This window comes from Papio anubis, chromosome 3, assembly GCF_008728515.1.
Source record: "Papio anubis isolate 15944 chromosome 3, Panubis1.0, whole genome shotgun sequence".
NCBI lineage: Eukaryota > Metazoa > Chordata > Mammalia > Primates > Cercopithecidae > Papio > Papio anubis.
In genome coordinates, this window is record NC_044978.1 from 1,061,587 (window position 1) to 1,088,009 (window position 26,423).

A 26,423-nucleotide genomic window follows, 5' to 3' on the forward strand; every position below is an offset into this window, starting at 1 on the left:
TTATATACAGCAAATCCTAAATAATTCATACCCATCAAAAAACTGTTAGTGTTTATAAATGAATTCAGTAAAAAGGTAGAACAAAATAATGCAACATGAAAAATATAGCTGCATTTCTATACATTAGCAAGGAATGATCAAAAAGGAAATTGGGAAAATAATTCCATTTAGAATAACAACAAAAAGAATAAACAGATAGAAAATACTTAGAAAAATCATGATAAATATGATTTTAGGCTTGGCAATAGTTTCTTTGCTGTAACAATGAAAAGACAAGAAACAAAAGAAAAAATAAATAACTTGGACATCAAAATAGAAAACTTTTATGCAAAAAAAGGACACTATCAAGAAAGTGAAGACAACCCACAGAATGAGAGAGAAATATTTGCAAATCATGTATTTGTTACCCAAAATATCTAAAGAACTCTTACAATTAACAACAAAAAGATAATTCTTTTTTAAAATTGGCAAAGGACATAAATACACATTTCTCCAAGGAAAACCTACAAATGGTTAACGAGCACCAAAAGAAATGTTCAATGGTGGTCATTAGGAGCGTGCAATTCAAAAGCGGAGTAAGATACCACTTCATATCCATGAAGATGGCAATAATCAAAAATAAAAATGAAAAATAACAAGTGTTGGTGAGGATGTGGAGAAATGGAGGCCTCTTACTTCAGACGTCACTGGTGGAAACAGTTAACAAAATGGTGCAACCACTATGGAAAATGGTTTGGCGTTTCCTCAGTAAGTTCGATGCCATCACATGACCCACAAAATTCACTCTGGTATACAGAAACGTTGAAGACAGATGTTCATATAAAAACGTATACGCAAATATTAATTACAGCACTTTTGACAATAGCCCAAATCTGGTAACAATGTGAATGTCCATCGGTGGCAGAAAGAACACACAAAATGTGATTTATCCATACAAAGGGTGTGAAAAATAAATTCTGTTACATTTTTATGTCTTATTTTTATACCTTAAATATCTAATTTTCGTTAATATTTCTGTTGTGTTTTGGGATAAAAAGTTATTTAATCTCTAGATTTTTCATATTCAATTAAAATATTTTACGTGCTCTTTCTCCTATGGCAATTCTCTTAATCATTAAACTATTTAATCCAGCTGTTTATTACCTTGTTTCCTAAAGTAAACTCCCCACACAATTAATTTCACCCAAATTCTCAATCACCTAATCATTTTGAGTTATTTAGAATAAGCATATTTTTTACTTATTAAATCTTTAAAATGTTTCTTCTTAGACACTATTTTGTTATACTTATCTGTCACCTATGTATTAATGGATGGGTCTGATGTCTTTCTATTCCTTTCCCAATGCCATGCTGTCAAAAGTTCTTTTGACTTGGCTTTCATATGGCTTCAGATTTAGTATTTTATGAAATGTTTCATAATAGTTATGTAGATATAACATAATAGTTATGTAGATATGTAGATATAGCTATGCAGTCATAATTATATATAATTGCATATATAATTTTTATATGGTTATATAGTTATAATAGTTATATCTATATAACTATTATGAAATATTTCATAACATATTAAATCTGAAGCCATGTAAAAGCCAAGTCAAAAGAATTTGACTAAATTTGAAGTCAAAAGAATTTGAATTTAAATTGCATCCATATCCAAAACAAATTCTGGGAACTTTTGAAAATTAGAACTTACTTCTGTAAACTGTAGAAGGGGAGTGGAATAGTAATATGGAACACACTATAAATTTTACATTTTTGAAAGTGTCTTTCAAACCCTTCATCGCAATGACTTGTTCAATCTGGAGGTCCTACAATGGATCTTTTGTGGTTGTGCCAAACATGTTATTGTTTGTACTATGGTAAATGGGATCGCTTTTTGATACATTTTCCAGGTGGCTAGTGCTGTTGGAGAGGACAGTTTCTGAGTTGTATATAGTTGTCCTGCATTGTGCTTCTTTTTAAAAAATAAATTATTAATTTTGCGTATTTATTGACTGATAACTTATGTATTTATATTGCTAAAAAATAAAGACAAATCTGTGTTTTTTAGAACTCATTTCTTTTAGTTTTATATTTTTTCCCCCAAAATGTCAGTCCCATCATAGTAATTGTGAAGGTTTGTATTCCTTTTACATTCCTATTTGTACGAGAAAGCATCTGGAAATTACCCTTGAATATGGCAATGACTATTGTTTTTAGATCACCACTCTATACAATTAAGGAGGACTCCTTTGATTCCCATTTTGTGATATTTCTAATATGGAAGGAGTAAAATAGGCACACACACACGGTTCTGTCGAGACTTGAACCATAAGGCATTTGACATTGAAGCCCATGCTGTAAACAACTTTACTATTTCATATTTGGCCATTTTGAACATATTTCATAACAGAAATTCCTGTATTAAACATAATTACATCTCTGATACAAACATTGTTGGATTTTGATGCATTATTTTTAACATTTACTGATAGATTTATTTATGAAAATTATAGAACGCCCCATTGTTGGGGCAAGAGATAGAGTAGCAAACAACTATGGAAAATTGGACAACAGGTGTTTGTGTTTAATAAGGAAAACATATTTGGTTTAGAATTAGTTTTATATTTTCCTCATAAAATAAATGAACAGCTTTTGGTATGCTTTGGAAAACATTCATATGAGTTTGTTACAGCAGGGCCTAACACCACCTCACCTTGGCCTCCTGTGTGTGGCCTCTTCTAGTGCTGTGAAAACCCCACGCAACCTTCGGGGAGCAACTCTTGCCTCCAGGTGACTTTCTTTTAGATGGTGAGTCAATCACCCCAAGTGTGTCACTGATCCAAGGGCACTTTTTGTGTTATTTTCCAACTTTCTTCTTAAATGCCCTCAAGAGCTTACTTCTTGTGCATCTGTGGCCATAGAAAACAAAGCCATAGTTACAAGGGAATATTCCCAGGTCTGATTGCCACCAAAGTCCTTCCGACTGCGGTAATGTTTACACGAATTTTTTACAATGTGTGCCTCCTTTGTGTCTCTTCCACAGAGATTTCATCTTTCTTTCCGTGGGTGTTTGTTTTTCTTTTCCTTTTTCTACTAGCACTGCTGTGCTTTCACAGTGTTGGTTGTCTTTGTTGTCGTAGTTGTTCGATTTTGTTGGGGAAGGGGTTTAGCAACAGAATTTATGTTTCCGTTTCTGATGCCACTTAGCCATAACACAATATTCCACCCCTATTGTTGGTTACATTTTTTGTGTGTGTGAGTGACAAATGTAAAGGCATAAAAGACATGAAAAACGAGTATTTTAGTGCTTGATGTTGATGTATACAGTTTAGAAAATTACCGTAAGTGTAGAAACTAGAAAAAAATGTATCAGTGGAAAAGAATAGAGAACTCAAATATGAATCACATTGTATATGAGAATTTTGCACATAAAAAGGTAGTAGTTCCATAAATTTGGGAAAAAATTATTATTTAATAAATGCTGAAGGACAACCTGCAATTTTGGAAGGAAATAAAAATGGATATTCATTTTATGTCATAAAGGAAAACAGAATTCACATATATGAAATTTTTAATGCGAAAATAAATAACTTATTTCAAGATAATCTAAGTGATCACATGAACGTTTTAATGGCGATCCACTTGAGCAATTCTAAAACCTCAGAAAGTATGAAAGAAATGATAGACATTTCACAAAATGTTTTCTAACCAAACATTTCAAAGATACCATATGCATAGTAAATGGACCAACATTATTATTTGGGAAAAATATAACACAAAGACCAAGACAGGCAAAAAGTGTACACGCATGCACGTATGTATGTATGTGTATGTATATATGAAAAGTTTACATCGTGTCACTAGACATAAAAATTATTCAACAGAAAAAGGGTTAACATATATATACATTTTCAGTTTATAAAGGCACAAACTGAAATAGTGAAACATAGGAAAATATATTTAAATTTATTTGTGAATAAGATATAATAGTTAAGGTAACAATAAGATACTTCTTTATGTTCATCAGACTGGTAAAAATAAGAATTCAACAGAATTTTCTGTTGTTGAGGCTGTGATGAAAGGAACACTGTCAGACATTGCTCGTGAAAATGTTCAGCATTGTAATCTTTTTGAAAATCACACCAGCAAAACTAATTTCAATAAAAATATGTGTTTATATTTTTTCTAATAATACAGTATATTAACATGTTTAAGGATATAAAAATATTTATTGTAATATGTTTACAGTGGCAAAAAAATTAACTGGAAAAATGTGACTGGAAATCATTAGAAAAATGATTAAATGAAATATTTTACATTTAAATCAAGAATCATGTTAAAAAGAAAGAAAATTGTATCAGTCAACTCAGAGGAATTGTCACTTTGTGTTCTTGAATCGGAAATGTAAGATGCAGACAGGTATACAAAATGTAATTCCATTGTAGAAAAAAATGAAAAATGCGTATGTGTACATATATGTTTATATTTGCATATACAAGTCCTTGCATGACTGAATCTGCATTTAAAAGATAAGTACATGGTTATTAGCATGCATTCTTTGGAAGAGAGGTCATGGAGAGAGAGGCTGATGTAAAGTGAGATTGTGATAAAGAGGAAAAACAAACTAAAAAAGTTAAAACAAGTCTATTTGCAATATAGGATAAATTGCTATAACATGATATTTTATATGGCTTAAATTAAAAAGCTTCTTTTTTTTTTCAAATCTCAAGTCTAAAGTGAATAGTCTAGAGTTGGTGGACTGCTCTGCTCCACAAGATAATCCAGGGATTCAAGCTAGTAGGATGATTCTTTCACCCTTTGATTGTGGTTTTCATGGTGAGATGCAAGGCAACTCCTCCTGTTTTTATTGTTATTATTATTATTTATCATTTTGAAATTAGTGGAAAGGGGAAAATGAGAGAGAAAGATACACAGTTTCCTTATAAAAATACAGTCACAAACTAGTATTGGTATCCATTTGCATGCTATTGTCTAAAATATAATCACATTTATTTGGAAAGAGTTTGGGCCATTAAGTATCCAGCCAAACTTAGGAGTTTTATTACTAAAGGGAAAATAGATAGAATTGGGGGGAGAAATTAGCAGTACAGTCATTCAACATGTATAATGCTTTCATATCTGTTTTCAGATATATAAGTTTAGCACATATATACATTTATACATGTGTGTATAATGTATGTGCATATGCATATGTGTGTGCATATACATACATGAAATATTTTAAACATCAATAAAAATGTCCAGGTTTCATCTCATTTAGAAATTTGAATCCCTTATGAAGCAATTCTACTTCAAGCGGTCTATCTTACAAATATAGTATATACTTTTAAAAGTGTCAGACATAGATATACATGTTTGTTTATTATAATATTAAATAAAAAGTGATGAAAAACTAATATACAACAATTGGAAACTGATTTAGTCAATTGTGGTACATTGCTATAATGGAATTTTTTATAAAAAGCTGTCCAAAGTATAGTTATTACTAGTTTCAGAAGAGTATCTAAAGTATGAATTCCTTTATGAAATGGAAGGATGCATATTAATATTCAGGTGAATAAATACAGGCAGAAATAGCCAGATAGACAAATAAAAATTATGATGATATTTGACATACCTACAACTAACATGTAGGTCTGGAAATTCAAAGATGAGAACTTTCTTCCTTCTTCCAAGAAATTATCAGAGAATTGAGGATCGTGCAGCTGCCAGCAAGGTGCTGGTTCTGAAAGAATCACGTGTCCAGGTAGAGGGGCCTGGGGCTTCTCTTTAGGGTGCCTACCTGCTAGCAGGATATGAGAAATGGAGGGATGGTGCCCTGTGCATTTTTGAGAGGAGAGATTTGGACCAGAGATCTCAAAGGCCAGGAGGTGGCCAGTGGTCTTATGAAGGAGAAAATAGCTGTGGCCCTTCCCTGGGCCAATGGCCAAAACTTAGATGGAATTGAGTCCATATCAGAGAAGCCCATGGGGCACAGGTTTCAAGGGCCAGTAACCAGCTCTTCCACACTCCCTTCTACACGCAGGCCGGGATACTCTCTGTCCACTGGAATTCGGGTTTCACACCTTGAAAACGTTGGCTAGACTGAACGAAATGGGGTAGTTTCTACTCTGGAGCACGGCAAGGGCTCGAATATTTTTGTCGTTAGAAAGAACATTGGTATTTTTCTTCAGTCTGTATTATCCTTCCTCTGAAGAAATGAATGATGATTGTTAAAATATTAAACATTTTTTTAAATGGAGGGAAAAAGAAAGCTTCCATTACTTTATCACAGTATTTTCCCTCTTCATGTATGTGTTTTAAAATTCATAGGCAAATCCTAGAAACATACCAAAGATGTTGCCAACAGTAATTACCTTTGAGGAGACAAATAGAGATTTGGGGGTAGAAAGAAGATAAGTATCTGTTTTTGATGTTCGAGTTTTTTTCCTGTGAAAATACATTAACTTTGTAATTTTAAAGTAAATAATAAAAAGAAAAGTAACCACATTTATCGAAGGTTTTCCTTTGAACTTAACGATTTTACCAGGAAAGATTTTTATTTCTGTTTATAAGGGTTACTGTGAGCTCTCTCAATTTCTAATCTCACTACGTTATCGTTAACATAAAATCGTATATCACATAACATTAGAATACAAATTTTATTATCGATTTTGTTGTATTTAGTCTGTGAAAATCACTTCTTATTTTTGAGGGGTCATATTCATTAAACCTGTGTTCAGGTCTCTTCAGTCATTTTATTTATTTTTAATTTTATTTATTATTATTATTTTTTTGAGATGGAGTCTCTCTCTGTGGCCCAGGCTGGAGTGAGCGGCGCCATCTTGGCTCACTGCAAGCTCCGCCCCCCGGATTCCCGCCATTCTCCTGCCTCAGCCTCCCGAGTAGCTGGGACCACAGGTGCCGCCACCGCACCCCGCTAGTTTTTTGTATTTTTAGTAGAGACGGGGTTTCACCGTGTTAGCCAGGATGGTCTCGATCTCCCGACCTCATGATCCGCCTGCCTCAGCCTCCCAAAGTGCTGGGATTACAGGTGTGAGCCACCGCACCCGGCCCATTTTATTTATAATTAACCTAAATTTCTACAATTTTATCTCATTTATCTTAACCAAATTCTACCTGTCTTGACTTTGAGATGTATTTTCGATGTCTGTCTCCTTGAGAACAGTCTACCCCTGTGTCCTACAGCACATCAATTTAAGTTACATCCTTGTCCTGTGTGCTATTTGTGCCTCTTTTCCCCATTAAAGATTTTTCCATTCACTAGAATAGTAAAAATTTTTTATTATATCTGTTTGATTAGTGTGTCAGTGCTTCAGATTATAATTCCTGTTGTGAAATGTAGAGTCACATCATTTTGATATTATTAAGCATCCCATCCTTAGGAACTTGTATAGCTGAACCCCAGGTATGTAAATGTCAAGTCAGTTAGACTGTTTCCTTGCTGCTGTTGTTGTTTTGTTTTGTTTTCAGCTTCCAATCAGTTTATTAGCTTCATGTTTGATCTCATACTCAGATCAGCTCAAGCACTTCCCTCATCACAGAAGGAAAGCTCAGCTGTGTGGTACAAAGGAGGTCACTTTAAAACATTGCCCTTTCTGGTTGTGAGGTAGGGAGTGTGAAGCACAGCAAAGTATTTAGTATTTTATTCTCAGGTTAGCCCTTGTGGAGGATCTCGAGTTGGTAATTAGTGCTTTTTTCCCCAATACGATTTCATTGACACATTTGCTTGTGCTAATTTTTATTTCACTTGAAATTGTTCCATCACGAAAATCAAGCATTTAAAACATCTCTTAAGACCCGTTTATTTCTGTGCTGATTTACTGATTTCTCCCACTGTGCTTCAATGTAATCAAAGTAAGGTTTTTCCCATTTTCACTTTCTTTTTGAGGTAACTCCTGATCATCCATTGACATTCTCTACTTTCAACTCCACACCATCCAATTCCTATTTTCCAATGTTCTAGTCTTTTATCTGGAGATTTCAGTGAGTGAGTTTACTAAGACATCACATATAGAGAGACACAGTACTCTTCCTCTCGCTCTCTCTCTTTCTCTTCCTCTCTCCTCTCTTTCACACACACACACACACGATAAGTAGGCACCAAGGGAATAGTGAGAATGAAGGGATGAATCAGTGGTGTGCAGCGTGTGCAGAGGATTTTTAGGACAGTGGAGCTACAGACATTCCTTGAATATATCATGGATTCAGTTTCAGGTTAACTACAATATAGCAAATATTGCTATCAAATGAGTCACACAAATTTTCTGCTTTCCCAGTACATGTAAAAGTGATGTTTACACTATGCTGTAGTCCATTAAGTGTGCAATGTCATTATGTCTGGAAAACACTCTACATGCTACAATTTAAAAATACTTTATTGCTTAAAAATGCTAATGATCATCTAAGCCTTCACTGTCATACTTTTTTGCCTGTGAAGAGTCCTAGCATCTTCATCAGGAGTAGATTCCATCTCAAGAAACCACTTCATCTGCTCACCCATAAGAAGCAACTCTTTGATATAGATGCCTACTAACTAGTCAGGGTGATGATTGCTGAAGGCTGGGGTGGCTATAGGCAATTTCTTAAAATAAGGCAACATTGAAATGTACCATATCAATGGACTCTTTCTTCCACGAAAGCTTTCCTTGTAACATGCCATGCTGCTAGAGAGCATTTAACTCACAGTAGAACTTCTTTCAAAATTAGAGTCAATCCTCTTAAACCCTGATGCTGTTTTATCAACTAAGTTTCTGAAATATTCTAAATCATTTGCTGTCATTTCAAAGGGATGCTCACAGCATCTTCACCAGGAGGAGATTCCATCTCAAGACACCATTTTCTTTGCTCATCCATGAGCAACAACTCTTTTTCTGTTCAGGTTTTCTAATGAGATTGCAACAGTTTGGTCACATCTTCAGGCTCCGCTTCTAAATCTAGTTCTCTTCCTATTTCTACCATATGTGAAGTTATTTCCTCCACTGAAGTCCTAAACCCCTCAAAGTCATCCATAAGAGTTGAAATTAACTTCTCCCAAACTCCCATCAATGTTGATATTTTGACCTCCTTTGAATCACAAGTGTTCATGGCGTCTAGAGGTGAGTCTGTTCCACAAGATTTACAATTTATTTCACTCACATCCACCAAGGAAATCACTATGACAGCTGTAGCTTTATGAAATATATTTCTTAAATATTAAGATTTGAAATTACTCCCTGATCCATGGACAGCAGGAGATATTTTGTGTTAGCAAGCATGAAAATAACATTAATCTCCTAATACATCTTCACTGGGCTGTCAGGGCTATTGAATGACTTGGTGCATTGTCATTGAGCAGTAATCCTTTGGAATTTTTTTTCTGAGCAATAGGTCTCATTGGTGGGCTAAAAATATTCAGTAAATCATCCTGCAAACAGTAATGCTGTCGTTTGGGCTTTGTTGTTTCAATTCCAGAGCAAAGGATAAGTAGATTTAGCATAATCCTTGAGGGCCTTGGGAGTGTTAGAAGGGTAAATTAGCACTGACCTCACTTTAAGATCAATATCTGCATTAACTCCTAACAAGAGAGTCAACATGTCATTTGAAACTTCGAAGCCAGACATTGACTTTTCCTTTGTAGTTCTTCACATCCTAGATGACATCTTTTTCCAATAGAAGGTCATTTGGTTTACACGGAAGATCTGTTGTTTAGCACAGCCACCTGATCAATGATCTGAGCTAGATCTTCTGGACAACCTGCTGCAGCTCCCATATCAGCATTTGCTGCTTCACCTCACATTTTTATGTGACAAAAAATGGCTTCTTTCCTTAAACCTCATGAACCAACCTCTGCTAGATTCAGATTTTTCTTCTTCAGCTTTCTAACCTCTCTGACTTCATAGAATGTAAGAGATCTAGAGCCTTGTTCTGGATTAGGTTTACTGTGAGGGAAGATTCGGGCTATTTTAATCTCCTATCCAGACCATTAGCTTTGTCCATATCAGCAATAAGGCTGTTTGACTTTCTCTCTGGAGTGGCACTTTTAATTTCCTGCAAGAATTTTTTATGTGCATTCATAACTTGGCTAACTGTTTGACACAAGAAGCCTAGCTTTCAGCCTATCTCAGTTTTCAAAATGTCTTTCTCACTAAGCTTAATCATTTTCTAGCCTTTGATTTAGAGTGAAAGATGTGTGACTCTTCCTTTCACTTGAACACTTTAGAGACCACGGGAGGGTTATTAACTGGCCTAATGTCAATACTTCTGTGTCACAGTGAATTGGGAGGGTGGAGGAGAGGGAACAAGATGGGAAAGAGCTGGATGGTGGAGAATTTGAAACACACTCAGTATGTATTCATTAATTTTGTTATTTTATATGGATGCAGTTTGTGGCACTTCCAGAAAACAGTGTAGCAACATCGAAGATCACGGAACACAGATCACCGTGACAGATACAATAACAATGAAAATGTTTGAAATATTTGCAAACATTACCAAAATATGAAATAGAGACACAAAGTGGGCACATGCTGGGGGAAAAGGTCGCCTTTGGCTTTCTCAGCGTGGTCTCACCACAAACCTGCAACACGTAAAATAGCATCATGTCAGAGAAGTACAGTAAAGTACAGTGCCATAAAATGAGATATGCCTGGACTTTGATGTTCTAAGGGTGGAAACGAGTCTTTACACATTTTCCCAAACCTATAGAATGTCTGACACCAACAACGGAACCTAATGTCAACTATGGTCTTTGAGTGAAAATAACGTGTCAGGCCGGGCGCGGTGGCTCAAGCCTGTAATCCCAGCACTTTGGGAGGCCGAGGCGGGCGGATCACGAGGTCAGGAGATCGAGACCATCCTGGCTAACCCGGTGAAACCCCGTCTCTACTAAAAATACAAAAAACTAGCCGGGTGAGGTGGCGGCGCCTGTGGTCCCAGCTACTCGGGAGGCTGAGGCAGGAGAATGGCGGGAACCCGGGGGGCGGAGCTTGCAGTGAACCAAGATGGCGCCGCTCACTCCAGCCTGGGCGACAGAGCGAGACTCCGTCTCAAAAAAAAAAAAAAAAAAAAAAAAAATAACGTGTCAAACTAGGTTCATCAATTGTAACAACGGTACCACTGTGGTGGGGGGACGGGGATAAAGGGAGGGTCTATGCATGTCTGGTGGCAGGGGCTATACGGGAACTCTCTCTACTTTCGATGTTGTTCTAAGAAAGAAGTCTATTAAACTAAAAGATTTAAATACCAACTATAATCTGAGATCTACTCAAATATTTGTAACGAGCAAATAATTGCTCCAGGAATCAAGGGGTTTGTTTGCTGTAAGATTCACACGAATTAAGTGAACTGAAAAAATTAAAATATTTTTGTCAATTTTTCTTAAACCATGTTTTAAATAAGTCAAGTCGTCAAGAAAAATAAAGAACAGGAATTTCAAACAGTAATGCTCCTAATGAACTAAATATTCAGCCTACTATTTGCATTTTAATTCTTTTCGCTGGAAAGTGCCTGCAAGGTGAGTTAATTTCCGTGCGAACCCACAGCTCGCACGCCCCTTCCTGTTAAATCACGGTTGACAAGGAGGCAAAATCGGAGCTTCAATTACAACACATTTTGCCACATTTAAAGTCTGAGACACATAAATGGAAATATAGCTCATATATTTTAGTTACTAAGGTCTTGTGATGTAAACCATTCTTGATAGTCACAAATAGTTTTTGCTGCTCTTAACAAAAATGGAAATTAAGAGAATATATTAAAAATCCAAATGGAGGGTTATCTATATATCTTTTGAAAGGAGGTTACATATTTGCATCATTGGAAGCTTTGGAAATAGCTTTACAAATTCTCAGCCTCACGCTTACTTTACAGAATCAGTGGCATTTGATGTAGGGTTCACCCTCTGTGGCATCAGAGCATAGAAAACAGGAGGGAACACCTCTGCTGAAGACAAAACTACCAGCAGAGGAGGATGAGGAAATACAGAAAAAAAATATTTTGATCAAATGCAGCAAAGGATTTCAGTGGAGCTTTTTGTTACCGTTTAAAGTGTGGGCTTTGCTGAAGAGTTTGGGATCCATACGATGTGCCCATCACCAAAGGCCCCTGTGTGTGTGTGTGTGTGTGCTTTATCCTGTGTGTGCTTCTGGCTGTGTATTATGTAAAAGGGCCCTAGGTAAGGCTTCCCAAAAAAGGTCCCTGTGTGTGTGTGTGCATTCCTCTGTGTGTGCTTTCCTCTGTGTCCGCTTCCCTGTGTGTGTGTCCGTGTTTGTGTGTCCCTGTGTGTGTTCCTGTGTCTATGTCCATGTGTGCTGTGTGTGCTTCTCCTTGTGTGTGTGTGCATCCAGGAGCAAGTCCCTGTGTCCTTCTCTGTGTGTGTGTCCCTGTGTGTGCTGCCTTTTGTGTTTCCCTTTGTGTGTGCATCCCTGTGTCTGCTCTGCCTGTGTGCATCCCCAGGTGGTGTGTGAGCCCTGTATGTGCATCCTGTGTGTGGTGATCATCCCTATGTGATCCTTTTCTCTGTCTATGCTTTCCTGTGTGTGTGCCTCCTGTGTGTGCTTCCCTGTGTGTGTGCATCCCTGTCTGTGTTTGCATGTGGGAGGTTCTGTGTGTGTATCCCTAGGTACATTTCTGTAGTCCTCCTGTGTATGTGTGCATTCCTCTGTGTGTGCTTTCCTCTGTTTCTGCTTCCTTGTGTGTGTGTGTTCCTGTTTTTGTGTCCCTGTGTGTGTTCCTGTGTTCATGTCCATGTGTGTGGCTCTCTCAGGCTTCCCTTGTGTGGCAGGATCCTGTAAGGTCTCTTGTGTCCCCTGTGTGTGCTGCCCTGTGTGGTGGCCATGCTTAGGTTCTCCTGTGTGCATCCCTGTCTGCCCACTTTGTGTACATCCCTGTGTGTGTATTCCTGTGTGGCATTCCCTGTGTGTCCTTTGTTGTCTATAAGTGCTTCTGTGTGGCAGGCTCCTGTGTGGTGGTATCCCCTGTGTGTGTGTCCCCAGCACCCCTGTGTGTGTGTCCCTAGGTGGTATTCCCAGGTATTCCTGTGTGTGTCCTTTTATTGTGTGTGCTTTTCTCTGTGTGTGGTCCCCAGGTGGGTGAGATCCCCAGGTGGTGTGTGGTCCTGTAGGTGTGATCCCTGTGTGTGTGTCCCTGTGTGCATCCCTGTGTGTGTGTGTATTCCTGTGTGTGTATTCCTGTGTGTGTCCTTTGCTGTCTATGCTTTTCTGTGTGTGTCCCTGTGTGTGTGCATCCCTGTGTGTGTCCCTGTGTGTGCATCCCTGTGTGTGCTTCTTTGTCATCTGCTTCCTTTAATGTGTGCTTTCTTTTAGCCTCTTGTCCTTGTAATTCTTTCGGTGTGTGTACTTCCTTGTCTGTGTATTTGTGTGTATGCGTGTGTGTGTGTTTTTGATATACTTGGTCTTGCTGGAAGAACAGTTATAATTCTGTTCATGGACACTTGGGCATGCCTAAAGCAAACATCGAGATTGGTAATGGTTCCAGGTTTTGCATTTATTTTATTCTCTGTGGCATTAGGATTGGGCAGCCACATCTCAAGAAGACCTTTCTGGCCTGGGAGTGATGCCCCTTCCAGGGCTAGGCGATTGCAGAGATGTCCCAGCCCTCAGAGTGGAGTGTGCCTTTCCTGAGCACACTGACCCATCCAGAGCCCTGCCTCTGCGCCCCAGGCCCTTCCACCCCAGGAGGCCGCATTCCTTTGCCTTTAATCATCCCAGAGCCAGGTGCCAGGCTACCAGGGCCCACTCCTGCCCTGTCTTGCCTTTCTTGCAAAATCACCAGTACAGGCTCTGGCCCAGGTTCTCCTCTTGTTCCTACTTTCTGTCTCCTGACCACCCTGAGGCTTCCCCATGTGACCCTGTGGCCTGTTGTGCCTCCTGACCGCAGGGCCTGTGTGATAATCTGGGTTTCTTTGCACCTCTCTGATGTCCTCTCCTGTGGCCGCACCAGACTGACCTTCACATACAATAACATAGCACACTGTTGCCCTGACTGTCCTAATAGATCGCCTTCGAGCTCCAGTAATAGAAAAACATGGACTGTATCCTACGGAGGGTTTTTATAGAAACCACCGTGAGGCTCTGACACACATAATGCCACACTGTTGTCTGACTGTTCCACCGACTGTGGCACCCTCGGCAGGGAGGGCTCAGAGTGGAGGGACGGCATTTGCAGTTGAGAGAGTAACTTGCCGCCTCTGCAACAAGGCAGGAGCAGGCAAAAGTAGCCGGGAGGACCGCGAGGGGATGTGAAGTTTCTCTGATGTAAAAGTGGAGGCCAAGGGTGACGATGAACTGAGCATAAAATACAGCCGTGTCGTTTCAGATTTTTCACTCATAAAAGTTTTTGACTTCACATGTTCAAAACTTAACTTCTGATTTTTCTCCCTATATCTGGTCCTTTAATCTTCTCATCTTGATCTTAAAATGTCAACTTCAGCCTCCAAGTTGCTCAGACAAAAACCTTGTATTCATCCTTGGCTCTATGCTTTCAAACTTCATTTTAATTCATTCTCTTGGTTGTTCGTTCTAAATATATCCAGAGCCTGGTCACTTCTCACTGGAAATATAACGCAAGCCAGGTGTGTAACATACAATTTCCAAGTAGCCACATTAAAAAGAAAAAAAGACACAGGCCAAGTTACTTTGAATAATGTATTTTAACTCAGAGTATTCAAAATATTATTTCATCATTTACTAAATTTTAAAAATTATTGAAGTCTTTTGCTTCCTTTTTTCATATTAAGTCTTGGAAATCTAGTGTGAATTTCACACATAGAGCCCATCTCAATTCAGACATGTGACATTTTATGTGTTCAAGAGTGACACGTGGCTAGGGGTTCCCAAAACAGGCAGCCCAGCTCCAAACAATAGTTCCCTATGGCCTTCTACCCTTGCCTCTTAAAATTTATACTTGATACATTAGCCAGAATTCTTATAAAACCTATAAAACATGTATGCAACTGACCCTTATAAAACAGAAGCCACATGATGTCACTCTTTTCCTCAAAACCCTTCGGTGGCATCTGATGCCTTCCTGAATAACAGCCAGAGTGAGGAACATGACATGAGGCCTCGCTCATGGCTCTACTGCCGACTCTGTGACCTGGTCCCCCAGATCCTTCACTTGTTGGCTCAGCTCAGCACACACTTCTCCTTCCTCTCCCTGAAATACACCTGGAATGCCCACGTGTCAATGCCCACGTGTCAACACCCACGTGTCAACACCATGCTCCTGCACTTCCCTCTGGCTGGAAATCCCTTTTGCCTGATATAGACAGCCACATGATCCTGCATTTCTTTCAGGTCTTTGCTTAAAAGTTCAAAATGTGACATATATATATACCATGGAATATTATGCAGCCATAAAAAAGGATGAGTTTGTGTCCTTTGTAGGGACATTGATGTAGGTGGAAACCATCATTCTCAGCAAACTATTGCAAGAACAGAAAACCAAATACCGCATGTTCTCACTCATAGGTGGGAATTGAACAACGAGATCACTTGGACACAGGAAGGGGAACATCACACACCAGGGCCTGTTGTGGGGAGGGGGGAGCGGGAAGGGATAGCATTGGGAGATATACCTAATGTAAATGACGAGTTAATGGGTGCAGCACACCAACATGGCACATGTATACATATGTAACAAACCTGCACATTGTGCACATGTACCCTAGAACTTAAAGTATAATAATTTTTTTTAAAAAAAGTCCTCTTATCCATGGTCCCAGATCTTTCATGACCATTGTCTATCAATTGTCTATCATTGTTGATTTCTTCAGAAATCGCTTTCTACACATCATTATTAGAGTATTTTCTATGCCGTTACCCTACTTTGCTTTTCTTAAGTTAAACATCATCTTCCAACACTACATATTTACTTGTTTACTTCTTTTTTTGTCTCCCTCTGCCTTATTAAAATAAATAAGACCAGGAGCTTTGGTTTATATTTGTGTCTGCAGTGTTGGGGACAATGCTGGGCATAGTAGTCCATCAGATTTTTGTTGAGTGGTTAATAAGTGAGAATCTAAAGGCAGGCTTTTATGTAACTGAAAAGGACTCTGATATTAAAATCCATATAGATAGTTCAACTCTGGTATTGTTTTTTCAATTATTTGTCACTTGGTTGTATAGGGGCAGGGCAGTGAGGAGCATCTGCTTTGCAGGAAGGACTGCATTGTTGCCGGCATTGTTGAGCATTGCCAGTGCATGATGATGCAAGGAAGCTGGCTGGCTCTTAGCAGGTGCTACTCATTTTAAATTACCTTCACACAATTCGCCCCTTACTGGCCAGACTTGGTCTAACCATTCTCACTACCCTACCCTTCAAAAGCCACTAAACATAACTCTTCTTATACCTCCTTGGGAAGAGATCACAGCAAGGAAGACTCAGCTAAGGGAAACGTTGATCACAAGCTTTGTAGTTGATCTGAACCTGGAAAGAATCAAAGACTCCAAACATGTCTGATATACTTTTGTGAATGATTTCTTTTAATTCACTAATACCCCTCTAAACCAGTTTGTGTGTTCTAGAATTCCATTTCTTTCTTCTATTAAGACAAAGACTAAAGAATGTTATTAGCCACAGCTATGGAACCCAGACAGCACATAATGGCTCTCATTTTACAAATATGATGCTTATTTCTTTAAATATGCAATTTCACATTTGTTATAAGTCACTCGTGGGCATTAATACCTAAAGCTCTCTATTAGTACTTCTCATATGTGTCTGATTTTAACAATTTATTTTCATTGCCAGTATAGGTCATAACTTTCAAGGGGAAAAACTCTAACCAATGCCTAAAACAAAGCAAAACCATATCATTGTTATAAAATAACTTAAATGAAGAGTAAAGTAATTGGCGATTCTTTTGTCCTTCTTTCACGTACCTCCCTGCCACACTTACCTATCCATTTCATTCCAGCCACATAGCTATGTGACCTTAACTTTTATAAAGTAGATTTTTCCCATATGAAAGAAAGCTTCTAAAAGCAGATATCTATGCTCTGTGCGATGGAAGAAATACACCATGAATGTGTTTAAATAAATATAAAAGTCAAGATGAGATAGAAACAAAACTGTTTCCTTAAAATTTGGCTCCAAAAAATAATAAGAGGCAATTAGAGAAGCACCTTCCTTTTCTGATTGCATCATTTTAAACTAAATGATATAAAATAATATAGGAAGGGTTTATAGGAAAATTTGTAAAATTTTCTTTTTACCAGCATTTGTTATAGTCGAAACTGAAAATTAAATTATCTCAGCACTGAAATAAACACTCAAGGCAATGTTGTTTCTCATTTACATTTCTTCAAATTCTGATCTTTCAACATAGGAAAAATACTGACAAACATATCAAATGGTAATGTTTGAACAATTTCCTTTCAGGTTAGGTGTGTTACACATAAAGCTTATATCTCATCAACATACATTTTTATATATTACTAAATTAAATTAATGCTTTGCTTAAATCAGTAGTTTTCTTATGGGTCATGTCTAAATTATCATAATTAAGTAAAATTATATTACAGTTACATTCATTAGCCAAACTCTTGAGAAAAAGAGCTGTGCATTATGCCTTCTCAGTGGGTAACTGTTGTGTTTGTAAAACTCTTCGGTTACTGACTGTAGGAATGTGTCAGTAGAATGAAATTATTAGACCCTACTAGGAATTCATTTTTGTGGCCTGGATAACTAAGACCTATATGATGGAGGGAAGTACTTTGGCAAAGCATGAATGCCTGGCTCATGACAATATGTTCTTTCATTATTAGCAAAGAATTGACTCGATGAAAAGGTTCATGAAATGGTTTTCTCTGAGAGTCAACGGTATCACTGAGTGGTGATTCAAGGGGAGAAAGAAAATGCACTGGCACTCATACAAATGAGAAAATGAATCAGAATTGATTGCTTTTTGCAAAACCATTTACCATGCTGAACTGTAGTACAGTAAGTCTTGCACATTTTTTACAAAGCAATTTTAAAAGTTTTGAATATTCAAGATGTAGTGACTCCATATTTTAAAATCATGTGCCTGTGGAACAAATTATCAGTTTAAACATCATCTATTAACTTCTTTTTGAAAATTTGCTTCTTTTTGATGCCATCCCACAACTTCTTCAACAGCTCAGTATTATAAAATCATAACATTTTGGTTTAAGCAAGAAACAGTGTTTTCATTAATATAAACTGTAAATATCATTTTATAGACCATCATTTTACTTTTCATTTTATTAAACTAAATTAACTGTTTAATGTTTTTCCATCCACTTCATTTTCTACATACTTATCACTATTCACCTCATAAGTCACCATCAATCTACTGAATTTTTTTCATATCACTAATCTGTTCACGAATTTTTCATTTCCTGGAGACCTCCCTCTTGTACCCACTGTTCCCATCTGACTCATCTATTCTAATATTGGGCCAGTTTCTCTGGTGGATATTCTCTTTCCCAAAGTCTACTTGCCTTAATAATTGTTCTAAAGCATAGCCTACAATAACATAAGAGTTGTATGCATTTTAACCCTAGGATATTTGAAAAGAGTTCTACTCTGTCATTACACTGAAATGATGGTGTGGATGCATGTAGAATTCTCGACTAAAAGTACTTTTCCCCAGGGATTGAAGGCTTGGCTCCATCGTTTTGGAATACAGTTACGCTGGTGCAGATTCTGAATCATTCTGCAGGCCTTTGTTCTGGAATGCACCCCGCCCCCAACACCGCCAGTGCTTGCAAACTTACAGGATCTTAAATTCATCACAAGTGTTTTGAAATCCCAGGATGTGTTCCTGAGACAGTCTTTATTTTATCGTCCTGGGGGCTCTGCATCCTTTCAATCTGGAGATTTTTAGGTAATGGGAAATTTGTGTGTTTTTCTGAATAATTTCTATATTTCAGTTCTTCTATTTTTCTCTAGAGGACATAATGGACAGGCACTATGTGTCATGGATACGACTTTTTAAAGTACAAATGGGCCAGGGGCGGTGGCTCACGCCTGTAATCGCAGCACTTCGGGAGGCTGAGGCGGGCGGATCACGAGGTCAGGAGATCGGGACCATCCTGGCCAACATGGTGAAACCCCGTCTCTACTAAAAATACAAAAACTAGCCGGGCGAGGTGGCGGCGCCTGTGGTCCCAGCTACTCGGGAGGCTGAGGCAGGAGAATGGCGGGAACCCGGGGGCGGAGCTTGCAGTGAGCCCAGATGGCGCCGCTCACTCCAGCCTGGGCTGCAGAGCCAGACTGCTTCTCAAAAAAAAATTAATTAATAAAAAAAAAACAAAGTACAAATTGTTCATATTTTATTTTAAAGCATTTTCTTGCTCTCTGTCCTTTTTCTCTGTTTTTCAATTCTTTCTGTTTCAGTGGCTTTTTTTTTTTTTTTTTTTTTTTACCTTTCCTCCAGCTTCCTTTGCCTCTGAGCCTCTGTTTGCAGTGCCCCTGAGGCTAGAAGCCTGAGATCCCAGGGTTTCTCCGGAGTGGAGGCTTGGGCATTGTCAGCACCCTCCTTCCAAGAAACAGTTGAAAGTTCCTCTCTTCTGATAAGTGAGAAAACATTGTTCTTCCTGTTTTCCATATTCTGCAGTTTTATTGAAATGATTTATTTGCTGTTGTCACTTCTCGCATTCTCATTGTGTGGGTTAATTTTTTTCTTCTAGCCTTTTACTAGAGATAGAGATTACACAGACATGTTTATCTAGAATATTATTGTTGAAGTTTTAAGTAAACAACAAAGTACTTTAAAAAAGATCTAATTTTTTGGAAGTTGAAAATCAGCCAAGAGTTAAATTTTTCTTAAAAAGACAAATTGTTTATGGATACAAGAAGAACTTGGCAGCTTTAATTCATTTATCAGGGCATTTTTTCCCTTATTGTGCTGTCATTTCTTTATCCTTCTTTTTCATCCAACCATTATCGTTGTAATTTTGCCATGATTTTGTACCTAAGTGAATTGACATCACATGTTTAGGGAGCCCTGTTATCGTGAGACGAGAGGCAGTGATACCTGCCTGCTCCACACTGCCTTTCCCCACAGCTACCCTTTTCCCTCGGTCTAAGCCCTGTCAACCCATGGCGGTAGATGACTTGAATAACAAATAACTATTAAAATCCACTGCATATAAGGTCGTATGCAGAGAGCTAGGCAGTGTTTCGGGCCCTCATAAGGTCCCCAGAATGCATGATCATATAAAACCTCACAGATTAGCCCATGAAAACGTAAGGCAGGAGCCAGACAGACCTAGATTCAAAACTCAGCTCTTCCACTTACTAACTCTAGGAAATTAAAATGAAAATTGAAATATCTATTTCCTAATTTGTAAAATAAACATAATAAGCATAATAATTCCTACCTCATGAGCATGCATAAAGACTAAATAAAATATGTGAAGCACAGAGCATAATATATCCATATATATGCTATCATGTTAAGGTCACTTTTATAACTTTCTAGGAACTACTTTTGTGATTTTAGGGGTTGCAAAAAAAATGTAGGCAGCTCCAGGAGAGCCTATTTGACATAAAGTATATTATGAGGATCTAATATTAGCACTAACGACTTGACATTTTCCTTTGTGAATTGTATTAGCCACATCTATAAGATTACATATGTAGGATTATCATAATTTAATAGCATCAAATTATATTTTAATTATTACATAATTCAAATGTAATCTAATTTCAATGATAATTTTTTGAAAACTATCTGGGTGACTTAAAAGTATGCTTCTGAACTTCCAGACAGACACAGATTTTTTTAAGTGATCTTTTTGTTATTGATTTGAGCTTAATAGGAGCTGCAGGATTTCAAATACCGAAATCATTGAGGCTTCCTTTATGGTCCGCCACAGTCATATTTTATATGTTCCCCATGGGCTTAAAAGATGTGTATTCTTTGTTATTTTGCACAATATTTTACACATATTGAGTCAAGTTTTTTGGTCTTGTTTATCAAACTTTCTACAATCTTAGTGAATTTTTATATTCTTAGTGATTTTTGGCTATTTTATGTAACACTCAAAAATTTTACTCAAATTTTTCTTGCTGCACATCATACTAATTCTGCTTTTAGTTTTTAGTTTTTCACATTTGCAGCTTTGTTTTTAGATGCTCAACATTAAATTGATACACCTTACTGGTACATTAAATGTTGGGATTGTGAAATGCTTATATTTATTTTTGTCATGCCTTTTTCTTAAAGTCTATATTACCTGATAATGTATTTCTGCCACTTTTGTTTTAGTAAAAATGTTACAGGTATAAATTTTTCTATTTTTGTAAAATCCCTTCTGTGTCTTTTAATTTAAGATATTTCAGGTAAAATGTACAATTTTGGATTACAGAGTTTCTTGTTTGTGCGTTAGTCTAGTCTGACAATTTTAGTTTTTTAGTTGAATCATTTGGTGCATTTACAGTTTTGTTGCTACAGATATATTTGAATTTCTATTCACTATCTTTTAATTTCTATTTTCCTACTTATCCTTGCTTTGTTTTTTTCTATCTTGCCTTTCTTTTTAATATTCCTCATATATTTTTTAAAATGTGACACTGAAAGCTCGCATTTGTTAATGTAGATAAAGCTCTTCTAGCAGTGCCTATTACACAAATAAGTGTTTTAACCTTGCAATTACCATTGGGTATTTTTGTTTGTCATTTTATTTTTTCTCTCTATAATTTTAGAAGTTAATTGTTCCATTTTTCAGACTTTTAGTGTTATACTGATGATTATAGGTTGTTCACTTAACAAAATCTAAATTTAATAAACATTTGTTCTACTGTTTGGAACTATAGAAAGCATTTAACTTATTCAACCTTTTCTCAATGAATATGCTATTGTTGACACATATTTTAATTCCATTTTTCTAATCTCCCAAAATGTTATTGCTGCAGTTTGTATCATTTATAAGCTAATTTTTAAATTATATCTATTAATTTCATTGCTTTTCATTTTTTTCTTGTTAGATTTTCCTTATGGATTTACTTTCCTTGTGCCTGAAGCACATTTTTAAAAATATTCTTTAGAGAAAGTCTGCAGGTGATAAGTTTCATCAGTTGGTTGTTTTCCTGACAAATGTCTTTATTTTGACTTCTTTCATGAGAGACGTTTTGTTCCTGGTAGAGGCTCTGGGTAAATGGTTATTTTCTGCAATGCAGTGAAGGTTTCTCTCAGACTTCTATTACTCCTGCTAAGATGCTAGCTTCTAGTTTAACTGTTGCTCCTTTGAATGGAAACAATCTTCGAATTCTGGCTAATTTTAATAGATTTTCTTTCTTTGTTTACTGCTTCATTATGATCTCTTTTTGTGTAGATATTTTAAAGTCTTTCTGGGTACATATCGGAATTGTTTAAACTTTGTGTTTTTTTAATTTCTTCTGAAAATTTTTAGTCACTGTAATTTCAAAGATATCCTCAGCCCCATTCTTTCTTTCTTCCTTTTTCTTTTCCAACAGGATCACCAATTATATGTGTGTTAGATCTTCTCACACATTCTTCCATGTTTCTTAAGCTCTCTTTTAGATTTCATCTTTTCGTTTTTCTTCTCTGCATTCTGAATGATTTCTGTATATCTTATTCCATTCACTAAGTTCTCTAGAACTGTCACATCCGCTATTAAATCTTTCCTCTTATTTTAAAATTTTGATTGTATATTTAACTTCTAATGGTTCTGTTGATTATTTTATAAATCATTTTGGTCATCCTTTACATTTTCCTATTCCCTCACATATTAATAAAATTGTTTATTATATATATAATATTCTGAATATTATAAAGATTTGAAAATTACTCAGAGCACAAACAATACTGTGTGTGCTACAGTTAAGACAGGAAAGTGTTTGACACTTTTCAAGGAATTGAAAAGTAACCTACCTGTATAGAATGCATGAAGGGTGGAGGACTATGAGTTTTAGGAGATGTGGTTGGAAAAGAAGACAGAAACCAAATTTGCAATGTCCTGTAAGCCATGCTGAAAATTTTGAAAGTATGAGAAAATATAAACACTCTAAGTTCAAATTGTGTATTCTATTTTCCTAAGGATTTTTTTTAATTTGAATTTAGGTCATAGCTATATGGCTTAGCAGAAATTGTTTACCATATAGGCGAACTTTATTTTTAAACTATATAAACACACCTGTGTACATACACACATACACAAATTTACCACTTGAAAAAATGTATTGGAAACTCAGTATGGCAAGTTGCTCTCAGGCAGGAGGAAAGAGCTGTTTGCAGGATTGCATGCACGTTATGGTATTATATATGAAATTTTAGGTTATTAATCTTTCTATGATTTCAGGTCAACAAATATAATTTTTATGCTTTGCATAGTTCTTGATAGAAAGTAACCTTTAGTATCATTTTTCTTAAACCTACTAAATTATTTCTGCAATAAAATGATGAATTAAGACTCTCATCTAAAATTAATAGTCTAAGAAACACTCTTTTCCTTTGGATTTTGATTCTTTTGAGCCCACTATGTCTTTTGCCTGTGTATTCCGTCACAATAATAGCTGCATAGAGGCTTTAAAGTTCTGTAAATTGAATAGTTACAACAGCTCTGTTTTAAAAACAAAAGAAAGCACGAAATTTGTGTTGAGAAATACATTTGATAGTGACTTATTTATCTATATCTTATTTATACAGACATACAGACAGGATATAGAACCAGGAGTTTGCTTGAAACAATCCTACTGGTCTGTCTCTATCATGAGGGCCTCCAGCAGCACTCGGGAGTTGCTATGCTGTGTATGTTCTTAAGTCTGTTCTGCCTCTAGAGTTGATTGAAACTAATATGATTTATTGCTGAGTGCTATCATACTCTCAAGTCAGAATTCCTCTACAAACCACCCATCCATAGAGTGTTGCTGTCAACAAAGCCAACACCAGACACATTTCAAAATCATTGATTAGCTCCTGGAAATTTGGTGCCTCACCATAATACACTTTAAAGTTTTACTTTTAAATCCAGACCTTAAAAATATTACTTAAAGACCAGTTGAAAATAAATGTATTTATAATCAGAGAATAAGTATAGTTACCTTTACAGTATGTCATAAGTAAAGTTCTAGAGATACTACTAATTGTACATGATAAAAGCAATACAGCTAGCATAGCCTGGACGTCCATCTCTCTAGGATGAGGGTGAAGCGTTACTTGGTAGAAGCCAGAGAAGAACTTCTCATGTGGTCGTGATTGGGTTAGTTCTCCTATGTCACCCTGCTTTTATGCCACAACCCTTTAACTCCACTCTGATTTATGAATATTTGAGTTAAATTTATTTCCTTGAATCAGAACAAGTATACTAACTGCTAACAATTCGGCCCTCTGTCTAGAGTCTTTTTACAGCTCATCATTTAAATTACGGAGATGATCTGTCTCAGATAATCTTAATCCACCTAATTCAACTGCCTTATCTTCATACATTTTGTTGTATCATTATACAGCTCTATACTGCAGGCAAGGTTGGTGAGAATGGGCATACAAAGAGAGCACAAAAATATACTCCATTTACAAATGTCTGTGAATATTGTTTCATGCTTTAGCGAGAAAAAATTTAATGAAATTTTGCATTTCAAAGAGGAGCAAAAACTATCTTCCAGAAATCAGTACTGATATTAGATGGGGTCAGATCTCAGAGGGTGGTAACTCTGGGTATGGGTAGGGGTCAGTGGAAACCCATAGTGATGTCGTGTGCGGCACATTCTCTAGAAGCAGCGTTCGTATGAGCCTGATGGGTTTGTGACCTGAGTCATAAAACTCTTAGTGTATCTATCTATCCACACACACACACACACACACGTGTGTATATACACATATATTATATATATTCTGAGTTTCTCCAAACGGAAAGGTAAGTATTGCTGGGTTGGTTGTGTCTGATGGAGAAACGTGATCCTGGAACAGGAAACCAAAGAAGATAGAGAGATCTACCAAAGCATGAAGCCACTGTTTGCGTGCACGGGGCTGTGTGAGAGGGAGACAATGTGCAGTGAACACTAGAACTGGAGGAATGAACTGAACTCTGCCATTCTTTTGTACATTATCTACAACTTCAGGTAGACTCATGTCTGGAATATTTGGGAACAGAAAATTCTCAGTTGAAACGTTTGTATTTTCCATAATAACCTGTGATTGTTTTGCCTAGATGTATCCTCATGGACTGCTCTCATTGGTCCTAGCATAAAAGCAGTAAAATAGAGGATCATGCATTGTTAAGAACATAAACTTTGTGGTTCATTCAGTGGTTTGAGTGTCAGCTCCACCGTTGTGTGCCTGCGTCCCCTTACGCATATTACTTAAACCCCCAAGATTCAGTTTTTCCCGTCTTGAAGATATGAATAATAATCATATCTCTGACAAAGTGTTGTTGAAAGAAAAAAATTCCAAAGAATTATTTAATAAAATGCTCAGTAAATCATAAGTATGCAGAGCATGTTAGCTACACCTTTTTCATGGTGGGCAGAAAGTTCTAGTCCTGTACATTTTGGGGACATATCATCTCTAACATCCTTATATAAAAAATGGAGGAATAGAATTACATGATACCATGATCCTTTTGTGGTTAACATTAAATAAGACTATGATTTTCAAATTTTGTAATTGATAGAGAGATAAGCACAATATTTTATAGTTTAACATTTACAACGTAAATGCCATGGGAATGGCTATGCTGTGTTCTTGTACTATTCAGAAGTTTCACATACATTCCACAGTATTCTGCTTCTACATTCTTGATCTTTGATAAAAAAGTATTGCTTCTTATGCATAACAAAACAGAAAAATCAGTTTATACTGTTTTACACCAAAAAAATTGCTGGAAGACATAATTTGTTCACATAAAAGACATAAAATGCTCACTCACTATTGTCTATGTTGTCTTTTCATTTTATTACACTTTTATTGCATGATATTCATCCTACTACAGAATTATAATTGTCCATAATTAATATTTTCTTAGATTGTATTCACTTGAGTTGATGTAACTTTGTAAGTAACTGTCTATATACAAATATAATATCATGAGTTCAGACACTATTATAATTCCTAATCTCTTTTAGCAATGCCTTCCCCAATGTTCCTGTTATAAATGCTCAATATCTTGTTCATTTTTGTGATATCTCTTGAGAAGCTATCCATTCCTTAGGCTCTTGGTATCAGAAAAACAATGAATGAAGAAATGGTATGAAATGGTAAATGTCAGAAGTTGGCTAAGTAATGATAAGGAATATGCTCTATGAAACAACAGTGAATTTTGAAAGTCAGATCCAATTTGTATCTATTTTCTTCACTATTTTACACATGAGATGAGTTATGGATTTGTGAAAAAAACTTAAAGAAATCAAATCTATGCAAAATATTACAAAATATGAAATTATTTTTGTTGAAGTTCATAAACTTCACAGACTGAGACAAATATCCTTAA